Below are 14,571 nucleotides of genomic sequence, written 5' to 3'. Positions count from 1 at the left end.
ATGGGTAAAGGGATGGGTGGATGCATGGATGGATGGATGGATGGATGGATGGATGGATGGATGGATGGAAGGATGGATAGATAGGTAGACAGACAGATAGATAAATAGACAGATGAGAGATGGATGGATGGATGAATTGATGGACGGATAGGTGGATGGATGGATAGATCTAGATCTAATCCTATTCTTTATCTATCATCTATATCTATCTATCTATATCTTTTTTCTATCAATCTATTAATCATCTATGTATGTATGTATCTATCATCTATCTATCTGTCTATTGTCTATATCTCTATCATCTATCTATCCCTCTGTCTATCCATCTATCATCTATCAATCAATCACTCAATCATCTATCTATCCATCTAAGTTTTTATCCATCATCTCTCAATATATGGCAGCGGTTTACAACTGGGAGTGGTTTGCCCACCAGGGGACTTTGGAGAGTGTCTGGGGACATTTTTGTTGTGACACTGGGTGCAGGATGCTCCTGGAACCTGGTGGGTGGAGACCAGGGATGCTGCTCCACACCCTACAGTTCACAGGACAGTCTGCATCACAGAGTCATCCAGTCCCAAACGTCCATAGTTAAAACTGCTCTAAAGAAAGCCCACAACCACGAATTTGCAAAACATGCTCTCCTGTTTCAAGCCTGCGCACGGTTGAGTCTTTGTCCACAATAAACACATGACCGGCTGTCCACACACTACTTGTCAGGAAGAATTTTGAAAGGAAACGCATAGACAGGAGGGGACATGAAGCTGGAAGAGGACGGATGAGTTGGAGAGGAAGGCAGTTGACAATGCAGACACGGCCAGGAGGATAACGAGGAACAGAATCAAAAGGCTCCAGGAGGGGCCAAGCCAGAAAGAGGGGAGTGTGAACTCGTTTCTTAATTCCAAGCATGGAGCAAGGATGCGGGCCAGTTAGACGGGATGCAGCTGAGGTGTGCATCTTCGAGGATCTCAAGATGAAACCAGGGCGGACTGGGTGCAGCCTCAACCGCTCTGCACGGGGAGCCTCCTTCACGTTCTTGAAAATAAACAGAAAGAGACGTCAGCCGCAGGGACGGGGAGTCAGACCGCAGGAGAAGGCTGCGGCTGGTTCATCGAAGGTCGGGATTCCGGCGTCAACTGACGCCCCGCAGGGATCAAAAGCAGCCTCCCCACCCTCCTGCTCACAGATGCTCAATTACACAAACACGACCTTTCCTTCTGCTTTCCTTCTCCCATTAGTGTGACGACCTGCCCTCCCTGGACGCTGCCTGGCCGTCCCCCAGACAATGTCCCACGAAGGGACCAACCAAGATGAATGCAGTAAACTTCACTCCCAAAAGTTCCTCCCCACTGGCCCTCCAGCCTCAGGAGACCACTGACCCTGCATTCCATCACTATGGCACTGTTTGGATTTTCTAGAACTTTCCGTGAATGGAATTTCTAGAAATTTACATTTTCTATAAATGCAATCATACAGTGCATCCTTTTCTGTTCTGGCTTTCCATCAGCATCATTATTTTGAGATTCACCCACCTTGTTTCTTCTTCCATGTATCAACTCTTTGGGGGGATTTTTTTTTTCTTTTTCTTTTGTGGTCTCAGAAAAGTTTTACTTCTTAAAAAGTTCTTTTTTTCCAGTTTTACTGAGAGATAATTGGCTTATATAACACAAGGCGTACAGCATGATGGTTTGACTTACATATCTTCTGAAATGATTACCACGATAGGTTCTTTTCTTGAACTCCTGTATATCGACATGACAGAACTAACCCACCACCATGGCCGGGATCTTGAGGGAGAAATCTTTGGGAGCATCGAGACCCGATGATGGTCATCCCTTTACTTCTCCAACGACACCATAAAACACATTCACTTGTGAAGATGCTATTCTGTAGGATTTTTTTCCCAGCTTATCAAATTATTCCTTCATTTTTAAATATCACTTTGGGGGAAAAATAGGTTTCAGAAGCAACATTATAAAGAGTAACTAGAAGCTTTCTGAAAAGGGCAGCTTTGAAGTTATTGGCTGTATTTGTATTATTCGAATAGGTGTTTTTTAACTTGACCTCCATTTTTCTTTAGTGTTAAAGAAAAGCAAACCTCAGGGGCTGGCCCGGTGGTGTAATGGTTAGGTTTGTGTGCTCCACTTCCGTGGCCCGGGGTCTGTGGGTTCAGATCCCGAGTGTGGACCTATACACCCTTCGTTAAGCCATGATGCGGCGGCTTCCCATATAAAGTAGGGGAAGATGGGCATGGATGTTAGCCCAGGCCCAATCTTCCTCACCAAAAAACAAACAAACAAACAAACAAACGTTACAATATACACAACTATGTACTGGGGCTTTGAGAGGGGAAAAGGAATTTTAAAAAAAGGAGGAAGATTGGCAACAGATGTTAGCTTGGGGTGAGTCTTCCTCACCAAAATAAAAAAAAAAATAGCAAACTTTACAAAATCATAAGATGTGCGGAGAGATGCCATCTTTATGCAGGCACGGGAGGTATTCTTAATTTTTATTAAGAATGTCCCTCAAACCTCTGCACAGAGGCATCAGTTTAAGGGGATCGAATATTCAAAGTCCCAGGATGAGAACAATGCATTCACGTCTTAGAAGGTTTGGTTTCCTTAAAAAAGCTCTGTGCGTTGAATGCATCAGGAGGTAAGAAGAGATCTGGGGTGGGGGAGATTTGTTTGTTTTTAACGCATGCCCTCACCCCCCCGAGGATGGAGAACCAGGCTGGAGCATTGGGCTCCCTGAAGATAAGCCAGCTCTGGTCAACGCTGATGACCGGCCAAGAAGACAGCCAGGTGCAGATATGGATCCTCCGCGTCCGCCCTCCAAACCGACAGCTACTGTGTACGTGAAGGTTGTCGGCACAGAATTTGCCACAGTGGAATTCTAGCATCTAAAACATCAAAGGATGGGGCACTTATTTATACCATCAAGCAGTAGCATTGAAAATGTGTTAGTTTGTGCAGATGTGTGCACGTGTGTGGCGTGTGGCTTCTGTGCATGTGCTGTGCGTGTTTGGGGGTGAGCGTGTGTGTGCGTGCACACATGCGCTGTTTCAGGACCAGGCGACGCAGGGCACGGGGTCTGTGTAGACACGTTTCCATGCTCTGACCTCGTGTCTACACCCCACAGCTCCGCGATGGAGACTATAACACAGTCGACATCAACTTGCCTTACCCACAGGCAAGTCCCAGACAAGAGATTCCTGAATGGACTGTTCATTCTCTCCGGTAGCAGAAATAACCCTGCACAAGGAGACGCCCCAACCACAGACGAGGAAACAAGGGTCAGAGAGACGAGAAAAGCCAATTCTACCCCGAACCACAGTCAGTCAGAAAGCTCAACTCTTTCTGGCTCCAGAGCCCACGATGAATTTAGTTTGCTGCATAGAAAACGCCTCCAACTTGGGGCTCGAAAAGCACAAGTGTAACCTCCCCACATCCGATCTCTGTGTGACTGTTTCTCCTCATAACGTCCAGGAGAAAAAGGAGTCAGCGATGTGCGTGTCCATCGAAACTGCATTGGGTTGCCACCAGGCAGGTAAATCGCGAGATGCAGCTGGTCGTGATTCTTGGTGAGAGCTGGCAGACCCACAGACCCAGGACACGGGAGAGGATGCAAAATGTCTCACTCGCCGTCAAAACGCTTTTGGCATTTTCTGCCACTTCAGTGGCCAACAGTCGTTGGAAAGTTTTGCTTCTGGTTTGACTTTGCAGCAATAACTGAAGACGGGGAGCAAAAGCTAATCTGCCCTCTGGTCTGCATTATCTCTTCTCTGGTCCTCGGAGACAAGAGCTGAGAGAACGTGAGCATCTGTAGCTGGAACAGGATAGAGAAGGCTGTAAATGGTGAGGCAGTGCCAGCTCCACCATCCCAAAGATCTGCTATCTTCCTTCCTGAGAAGAGAGAGACCCTCTCTGACCCCAGCGCCCCCGTCCCAATTCCTGCCTGGTGCAAATTCCTTCTCTTTCCCAGCAGGAGTTTTCAAGAGTCCCCTCCATTTCCATAAAAACCTGCCCATTATCCCACCCAATTTTTGCAGACCATGGATTCATCCAACATGATGGAATACCAACGCCTTAATAAATGTGCGAGAACTTTAGGAAGAAAACGAAACACTTTTACTGCAAGATTTCAACAAACACCGAAAAATAGAGAGCCAGCCCTTGATGGAAGATTCATTATTTTTCTGATACTATATTTTAATATCTGGTATGCCAGCTCTCCTTCCATGATTATTTTCCCTCAAAATGTTTCTAGCTGTTCACCTACATTTACCCTACCAGATAAACTGGTCTTAAACATAACACGGAAGAGTGTGGGGTATTTCTGCCCTGCGTTCATGTAGGTTTCTGGTGCACAATTAAGGAGGCTTTTCAAATCCAAGGAGAGATGAGAAGTTATTAAGTGAAAAGTGTTGAACAATGGTCCATCCCCCACCATCAATTCCATGCATTGACCCCACACATATTTTAAGTGTAAAAAATGAAATAATGTACTAAAAGAAGAGATAGGGACCTACTTTTATAATTTTATAAAGAAAACACCTTTCCAAACACAATGGGCAAAGGCAGAGACTATAAAGAAAGGTAGGATGACTTGGGTTTGTCAGATTATAAACTGGGGGACGGGTTTAAAACATGTGACATAAAAGGAGTTTATAGCCTCAAGAAGCCTCTTATAAATCCACCAGAAACTTATGAAAATTACGCAATTGGAAACAGACAAAGCACGCCAGCAATTTGCACAAACACAAATAGATCAGTCTTTGCACGAACACTGGAACCCGGTGTTTCCAGCTCAGATCCACCCTGATACACGACAGATAAAAAGCCTCGAAAGCACAGTCAATGTCAACAGCAGTGACCCCCAAGTGTGGGATTACTAATGATTTTTTCTTCTTTATTCCTTTCTATACATTCTGATGTTTTCCACAGTGAACGTCTTTGCTTTGGTTTTTTGAACCCACTGCGTTATTTCACTGACACACTTGTGTCTTGTAAACGGAGGCTCTATCCTTCTGGCAGCCCCAGGGAACAGGGACTGTCTCCTCAAGCCAGTGGCTTCCTGGCACAACGAGGGGCCTTCTGGGCACAAAAATGCACCTCGGGAAAGGCAGTTCTTACCAGAGGCCAGCACGCCGTGGTCCAAGGGTGTGGTTTTCTCTTGGTGCAGCCTGATCCATGGTACAGGGCTGCCCAGCGATGCTGCATGTAGCCCAAGTAATACATGATTGAGATAAAAGGAGAGGAGGAGGGTTGCCTGCACAGACAGAGGACCACGTTGGGAGGCAACGTTTAAGCAGAAACTGAAAGATCGGCATGAGCAAGGCACAGAGAGGTTATGAAAGCATCCCACATAACAGGCATAGTGGCTTCTTAGGGGTGGGGAGAGTACAAATCCCATTATTTTTATAATTACCTCCCGGGTTTTCCAAATTCCCTATAATGGGCATTATTACTTTTATAATCAGAAAAATAATCTAACTGTTTTCCAAAAAGTGTAAACTAACGTAAAGCAATAAAAGCCAAAAGGATTGAAAAACTGGGCAAAGTTGATTATTTTAAAGATACAAATTCACCAGAAGAGGCTCACACAGCCATCAGAAGCAAAAGCAAAACCAAAAACTGGACGTTCACCCAAGAAAAAAATCCTTAGGGCTGATAATCCCATAAGAAATCACTTCACAAGTAATAGAAGACATGCAAATGAAGATTAAGGTTTTTAAGTGGGGTTAGTGGTGGGCAATTCCATGGAATGGTCCCTCTGACATGACTGACAGAATCCTTCTGGGTAGAAGTTTGTCCAGATACATGAGTCTCAAAAAGCCCTTTGACACTCAGATCTGAGTTGGAAATCAGTTCTTTAGAGGCATTCCTGGATCCCATGAGGAGCAAACCAGTCCCACTGTTGGTGGCTTTCCGGGACAAGTACAGTCTGGGGGATTATGTGTCTGTGGGATGAATAGTTTATTCCCTAGCCATCCAAGACACCACATCTGAGTCTCCCACATCCCCTCTCTGAGGTCCGGCCTGGGATCTGGCATATAGCTGGTTTACTGGATGGATGGGTGGATGGAGGGATGGATGGATGGATGGATGGATGGATGGATGGATGGGTAAATGGATGGATGGATTAACAGTTGGATGGATGGATGGATGGATGGACGGATGGATGGATGGATGGTTGGATGGATGGATGGATGGATGGGTAAATGGATGGATGGATTAACAGTTGGATGGATGGATGGATGGATGGACGGATGGATGGATGGATGGTTGGATGGATGGATGGATGGATGGGTAAATGGATGGATGGATTAACAGTTGGATGGATGGATGGATGGAGGATGGACGGATGGATAGTTGGATGGATGGATGGATGGATGGGTGAGTGGGTGAGTGAATGGATGCTTGGATGGATAGATGGGTGGGTGGGTAGACGGATGGATGGGTTAATGGATGGATGGATGAATGGATGGAAGGATGAATAGGTGGAAGGATGGATGGGTAGATCGATGGGTGGATGGATGCATGGATGGATGGATAAATGAATTGCTGGTTGGTTGGATGGATGGATGAATGAATGAATGAATGAGTGAATGAGTGAGTCAGGACATCAGTGGGTTGTTTATATTAGCGAAAAATCAGAAATAACCTAAACATCCTACACAAGGGAAATTATTAAATATCTTTACACAGCCATTAAAAATCATGTGTTTAAGGAAAAACTTTCAGAAGTTGGGAAAAGGCCATAACAAAATAATGAAAAGACACAATCATTCTATATTTTTAATTTGGTGCCTAGTAAAGAAATACACAAACTACAGTTGGTGTTTATCTCCAAGGGGTGCAATTTTTTGATCTAGTATCTTTTCCCTAACTTGTGTTGATAATCCTCAATTTTTGTTTTAAATTATAAAGGATAAAAATACTTTGTTCCAAAGTGGGAGTTTCGTTTCTTTCATTAAGTAGCCAAACTTTATCTACTTATCTACTTTTTACTAGAACTGGGCGTGACATCCCCCCATGTCCTGTCCCCTGAGGCCACAGCCAGGCCCCACCGTGGGCACAGGCAGCAGGCAGACTGTGAGGGAATGCCGGACACCCCCTCCCGTGTGCCTGGCCCCATTGCCCAGCCAGACGGTTCCCTGCCAGAAATGCCTTCTCCAAGTCTGCACCGAGGCCACGTGCTCCTGGGGTTTTCTCTCCTCAGCCATCACTCCTGGACGCAGTGGGGGACTCAGTTTCCCCCCGAAGCCATGAGACAGGCTGGCCTGATTTTCAAGGTTGAGATGGGGACCCCTCATGTCTGTGCCTTTCTCCAGAGGGGCATCAACATTCGTATCCTTCCCGGAAAACTACGCTTTTAAAAACACTTCCACTAGCGCATTCCCTTTGAAGGCTCACGATTTCCACATTGTTAAACTGTATCTCTTGACAAGCCCTCCTTCTGATACTGTATCAACTGGATGGAAACCTCAACGCTAAATCTCTCCATATCCTTTGATCTCCTTTGAATATACGCTTGATATTATGACGTGGGGTCCCGTAGATGTTACATAAAAGATGGGATTCTCTATGCTGGCCATAGGATGCTCGCCCCACAAAGCATCCGCTATCCTCTTTGTACCTAACCTCAAATGCAGACACGGACCCCCGGGCTATCTTGATTGGGAAAAACCAAGACATGTGACATTTCTCTTGAAACAATCTGCACACCATTCATCCCTCTTCCACATAAAAATCAGGCAACATCTGATGGTCATACGACGGTCAGACCCCAGACACCACCACCATCACCACCAGAGCTCAGCTCGGCTGCTCGCTCCCAGCAAATCAGTGATGCTCTCTGCCTCAGTTTCCCCATCTGTAAAGTGGGCATAAGGATGCCTCCCTCAGAGGAGGTTGAAAATCATGAATCTATTACAATACGGAAAACACCAGACAGCGGCCAGCACAGAGCACGTGCCTCATGGCTGATAGCGCTTTTATTATTATTACTATTATTATTATTATTAGATAATTCTATAATTCCAAGGGCGAAAAGTGTTTCCTGAGACTGTATATCTCAATATGTTTTTTAGAGCACATAGGTTGCAAATATTTAAAGACAGCCCACGGAGTTACCAAAAAGTGACACCAAACATGAGAATAATAAGTGCCATTTTAATGAGGTATCCTGCTGCCTTCTCTCATAACCCGCGGAGGTGCCTGCGGTCAGTCAACAGAGGACAGAAGTGGGAAGCAGGCAGCCCACAACAGGGCAGGGTGTGTTTCCTCAGCTCTTCATCGCTCTTCGGTGATGCCCTGCCTGCAACCTCTGTGGCTTTTCCATTCGATCAATGGCTTTCAGATTATGTAGAGACAATTATGTCGTCGTGGTTAAAGACACAGATATAGTCATCTCGACGGGACACGGACACAGACACACACATCTGGTCATAAATATAGACGCAGAGATATAGACAGACACACACACACACCTCTGTCAATTATATAATATATGACCGTGTGTTAACAGATATTATATATTGCATGATCTTGCATAAACATACAATATAAACATATATATGCAACACACATGCTAATACCCTGGTTCAGTCTCCACATAAGACAGCAGGTTAATTATTAGAAATCGTGCGTCAAGCGTGAGTAGACAGGGAGCCAGTTCCGACCTGGAATCTCCGGGACAGCTAGTGCCCCCGGGCACCTCCACCCGGCATCTTTCTTCCATAACTGCATCAGAGTGACATTAAATTCTGCCTGCACAAAGGCACCGCGAAAGAATTAATACGCATAACGAATGCTCCTCTTCACGGCTGGAGGTGTTGCCGTCAGCCTGGGACCCCCAGAAGACACTGTCCCTGACAGGGGCTCTGTGGTCGGGGTCCCCAGTATAGTGACCCCTGTGTGCAAGAGCAAGTTGTGCTTGGGTATTACGTGGTGCCTCCCACCCTCTGCGCTTCCATTCCAGCCGCCCCATCTCTCGGATGATGCTGAGACCTCTAAATTGCACCATCAGCATCCTTGGAAAAGCCACTAGGGTCTCGTCCCGTTGGGTACCCCACAGGGTGACCTCGTTCTGTGCGTGACAACGACACGTCCACCTTCCGGCCCCCACTGCCCACATTATGGAATCACTCTGCGTCACGGAGGTAGATTCCACTGGTCGGAGTGGACCACTGACCCACCCATTGCCATGGTGATGGGAAATCTTTCCATTGCAAGACAGAGGCAGCAGGGCCGAGAGAGAGGCGACAGCTTTCCAACAACCAAAGTGAACCCAGGACCCGACTCCCTTTCCCATCCTCCGCCGGACCCCCCTTGTTGTGCTTCCATGGGCACAGACTCAACTTTGCCTAAGGAATTCTCTGGAAGCCGTCTCGCATGAGAATCCAAGATAAACAGTTGCTTCCGTGATCAGGACACGGAAGCCAAGGGCCGGGGAGAGTGGAAGTGTCATCCTGGCTAATTTGGGTTGTAAATCCTTAGCACCCACGCTGGCTGCCAAAAGGGCAGGTCTCATTAAGGCGACATCTGTTGACAAAAAAACAGTCCAAGTCTTCCCTCCACAGCTAATTTCTAGAGAGACGGCTGGTCGACCAGCGGGCAGAAGGGACGATGAGGCCAGAGCGCCCCCTCCTGGCCATCGTGACAACTGTTCGTTCACACTTGGTCACATCCACTGGGATGGGGAACGACTTCCTGTAATTGACACCTCTGTGCCCCTGCCCCCGCCATCCCACCTGCGCAGGTCTCGACTCACGTCACCTGCTGGGGCCAGGCCCACCTGCCTTCACTTCTCTTAGGGGCTGAGCTCTTCAGGGAGGCCACATGGGCTCACCCACCCCTATGCCACGCTTCCACCCTCTTGCCGTTTTCCTGGATCAGGCAGCAGGAACTCTAACTTCCACTCACAGGGGAGGGCGAAAGACGCCTCGTCTGGCCAGCGAGTGGTCACTCTGCTCAGCCCGGAAGTGACAGCTATTGGTCCCCCGTTCTCACATCTCTCTCTACCTCGATTACCCACCAGCTAGCTTCCATCTCCTGCCTGGGTCACTGCGTCTGCACTGAGAGGAACCTGCCTACTGTTCCTTAGAGCGGATTTGTTTTAATTGTGGTAAAATATGCATAACACAAAATTTAATATTTTCACCATTTTTAAGTGCACAGTTCAGCAACATCAAGTCCATTCACATAGTGTGCAACCATCACCACCATTCATCTCCAGGACTTATTCATCTTCCCAAACTGAAACTCTGTCCCCATTAAACACTAACTCCCCACCCCCTCCCCCAGCTCCGGGCTCCCACCATCTACTTTCTGTCTCTATGACTCCTCTAGGGACCTCATATGAGTAGAGTCATATAGGATTTGTCCTTTTGTGTCTGGTTTATTTCACCGAGCATCATGTCCTCAAGATTTTTCTATGTTGTAGCGAGTGTCAGAATTTCCTTCCTTTTCATGGCTGAATAGTATTCCATTGTATGGATGGACCACATTTTGTTTATCCATTCATCCATTGATGGACACTTGGGTTGCCTCCACCTTTTGGTTACTGTGATTAACGCTGCTATGAACATGGGTGTACAAGTATCTCTTTGAGACCTTGCTTTCAATTCTTTTCAGTGTACACCCAGACGTGGAATTGCTGGATCATATGGTGGATTCTCTGTTTAATTTTTTGAGGAACCTCCTTGCTGTTTTCCACAGCAGCTGCACCATTTTCCATTCCCATCACCAGTGCACAAAGGTACCCGTTTCCCCACACCCTCACCAACTCTTGTTATTTTCTGGGGTTTTTTGATTGTAACCATCCTAATGGATGTGAGGTGGCTTATGACAGATTTTAGTAGACATTTTCCCAACCCCAAATGTCCTGTATTAAAGTAGGTTTCCTTTTACTGGTAGCCTAATGACGTGGGTGGGGGGCCAGGTATCTGGGGAATGGCTTTACTATGAATGACCAATTTTTTTTTTTTTTTTTTTTTTTTTTTTTTTTTTTTTTGTGAGGAGATCAGCCCTGAGCTAACATCCGCCAATCCTCCTCTTTTTTTTGCTGAGGAAGACGGCCCTGGGCTAACATCGGTGCCCATCTTCCTCCACTTTATATGGGACCCCGCCACAGCATGGCTTACCAAGCAGTGTGTCGGTGCGCGCCCGGGATCCGAACCAGCGAACCCCGGGCCACTGCAGCGGAGCGCGCGCACTTAACCGCTTGCGCCACCGGGCCGGCCCTGAATGACCAATTTTTTTATGCAATTAGAGTTTCTACTTATCCAAGGCTAGCTATTCTGCTAGCCACTTACATCTATTGACACCAAGATCACTTATAATTTTTTTAAAAATCCGTGCAGCACGACTTTATATTTGTTGAGCTAAGGAATCGTATCAGAAAATAAAAAATAAACTGTACCGAGATGCCGTCTAGCTGATGACGGCCCTTCGAAGTTCTGATAATGTCAAAACAGCATCCACCAGATAACCTGGCATTTAAGTGGCTGTTTGATTCCTTCCTGGGTGAGTCAGAGTCTTGGGGAGCATGGATGAGACACCCCAACAGGGTGGGCTCGGCTGAAACCCCCATAGGAGAGCGACACACCCACGCCGGGTCTCAGAGAGCAAGACAGGATGCTGTTCCAAGAGGTTCAGCTGAGTGAGAAGAACCCAGGCAAATCCTGGCAGCAGGGGGAGAGCCCAGGAAGAAATACCCTGAATGCTCTCTCTTCCCACCCTCCTCCCTCCTGCTGCTGCCTCCTATTGGCTGAGCCCACCTGGAAGCCACACAGTTATGGAGACAGGCAGCTGTCAATCATACTGGGCACAGAGTGGCAGAGATGAGCCACGAGTGAATCTGGACCCCGTGAAGCCTCTTCTGGGCACTTTCATCCCCAATATCTGCATGAAGTGACGAGGGGGGTGGGGAGACAGCCCTACCCGGGAGGTCCTTACCAACAGTGCCTGGATTTAGCAGCAGGACACACTCAGATCCTCCACGGGCTTGTCCCTGCGTGAATTTGCACGCACGCAACAAGTCCATTTGTGCACACCCGCCCCCAGGGATCTCATGAGATGCTGGGCGAGAAAGCTTTGTAAAGAAATCAGTGTTTTTGGTGTGCTTTGCTACTGTTCCCTTCAAGAATATATTTCTGCATGGTTTTCCTATAGACATGATAGTTCTCCAGGAGAGGAAAAAAAAAAAAAAAAAGGCAAGAAATGTGATTCATAGCAGGCATGACTGGCAAAACGTTATTAATGTTGAGATGTGGGGGGAATTTACACATTCGCCCCCTGCACACAAGAGGTTCTAGTTTGTCCAGGAACAGGAGAGCGTCTGTGTCCAAGGAGAGCATCTACGAGCAATTTAAATAACCTTGACAGCGGAAAAGATTTCCTCTGGAAAATGTTCAGTTCAGCTTATTCACGGATGTTTATATGCTCAGAGAAACACAACGGAAGAGGTTTTAGTTTGCTGTGACAACCTTTCGAAAGACAGTGTTTTTCTTTTTAACCAAAGTGGCCAGGCTCTGATGGTTTTTAGCAACTTTTTTTCTACACACATCTGTCCCCACAATACAATTTATCCTAAAAAAATCCATCCTCGGCGATTTATCCTAAGAAATACAACCAACCAAAAATTTTTCTGTATGTTTCTATGCTTTGCATTTTATTTTTCCTTCATCATCTTCTTGTCTCAAAAGGGGTTTGAGGGGTCTGCCTGGGCTGACCTTGCTTCTGTAACATCATGATTTTCACAAACTCTTCCTAAAACCCAAATGCCCTGTAAGCCAATCCCACTTTGTCGACATTCATTTTTAAATTAGACATAAATCCCTCTAAAGGAACGCTGACTTCCGAGCCCACAGAAAGCAGACAACCATTTCCACCGATGAGGACATATTTGAAGGCAAAGGAAGTAAAGGACCACGGCTGAAAATAAGGGTGGGATCCAAGGTTGTCCTCAAAATCGTACAGCCTCCTGCTCCCGTGTTCCTATAACGGATCCACACCAGGCGCGCTGACAAAGAAAGGAATTTGAACAAGCTCCGGGGGGGCTGTCGCTCTCGGCCGACAGGGACCGATTCCTGGATTCTCCACGTCCAAATGCGCTCCTTGACTTCGGCAACGGGAGACGCAGATCATGCATCCTGTGAATTGACGAAAGGTCTTCATCCAATGTTGAGTTTACTTCTCAGCCACGTCCGTGGCGTCCGAGAAGAAAATACGCCCCTTGAGACGGGCGTTCAAGTTTGGGTGTCATTCCTTAGGATGCTCGCGTTGGAGAGAAATGAATACTGTGTAGCAAGTGGGACTTATTTGTCATCCCTTCTAAGGTACGAGGATTTTGAAGTATCTGTCTTTCTAATTCAGGGACTCTCGACTGGGGATGCTTGCCCCCAGCTGGGGACACTTGGACATGTTTTTGGGTGTCACATTGTGAGGATGTTCCCGGCATCTAGTGAGCGGAGCCCACGGATGCTGCTCAACCCACTACATTGCACAAGACAGCCCCACAACAAGGAAGGGTCTGACCGAATGACCGTGGTGCCGAGGCTGAGAAACCTGCTCTAAATGCAATCTAATCTACCCCAAGTGCTGGAATGAGGCGATCAATTAGGAGGTTTGAGGATTCTGGGCTCAGTGTGGACCCAGGACCCAGGGGAGGGGCTGCCGTCAGCCCCCAACACTCACCTTATTTTCCCTGCTAAGACACGATGCTTCAGTGGCTCCATCGGGTGGGAGTGGGGCTCCTTAGATGTCACTCATAGGCAGTCGCATTGATGACTGTGATCTCGGCCGTGATGGCGTCTTCCACAGGTCCCCAACACCCTTGCACTCAGAAACACATCCTCCCAGGCTCTACTGGGCACCCATTCCCGGTCTCCCCACCAAGGAGACCTGGGTGTATTTGGGGTTTGGTGTCTGGCACACGTTAAGGACACCCTCCCTGCCCCAATCCCAGGGACCCCGTCTCCAAGGCTGAGACTCAGGACTCCCCCCATCGCCCTCCTCTTGCCCGTAACCCCCGTACTGGCTGGTCCTCCAGCTTGAACCTGTATCAGAATCCCCTGGGGGGCTCTCGGAAACAGCGCGTCGGCCCCACCCCTGGAGTTTCGGATTCAGCGGGTCTGGGTGAACCCTGATGATCTGCATTTCTAGCAAATTCATGGGGGCTCGCAGGCCGCCTGTCTGGACACCCCACCATGAGAACAACCGTCTTACGAGTTCAAACGTCAGACACGGCCCCATTCGGCTTCCCTGGGGGACGCGTGCTGCCCCCTCAGGACAAAACCCTGGCCATATGCTCGGGAGGGACAAAGATGAATACCTTTTCTTCGCTATTTTGCAAGGCGAAAAAGGTCAGACTCCGTTCACTCGTCAGTAGCTCGTCTCGTTATAAATGCAGTTGCTCGGGATCAGACTTGAAAACGCCACGTGCAAACTCGCAATTAATATAAACCAACAAAACGACATCAGAACGTAAGCCTTGATTCTCCCTAGCCAGAAAAGTTACGCACTCTCTAATTTCATTTCATTTTCCATCCCGCATCCTCCGTTT

The sequence above is a fragment of the Diceros bicornis genome, chromosome X, assembly GCF_020826845.1.
Source record: "Diceros bicornis minor isolate mBicDic1 chromosome X, mDicBic1.mat.cur, whole genome shotgun sequence".
Taxonomy (NCBI): domain Eukaryota; kingdom Metazoa; phylum Chordata; class Mammalia; order Perissodactyla; family Rhinocerotidae; genus Diceros; species Diceros bicornis.
This window is presented reverse-complemented; position numbering follows the sequence as displayed.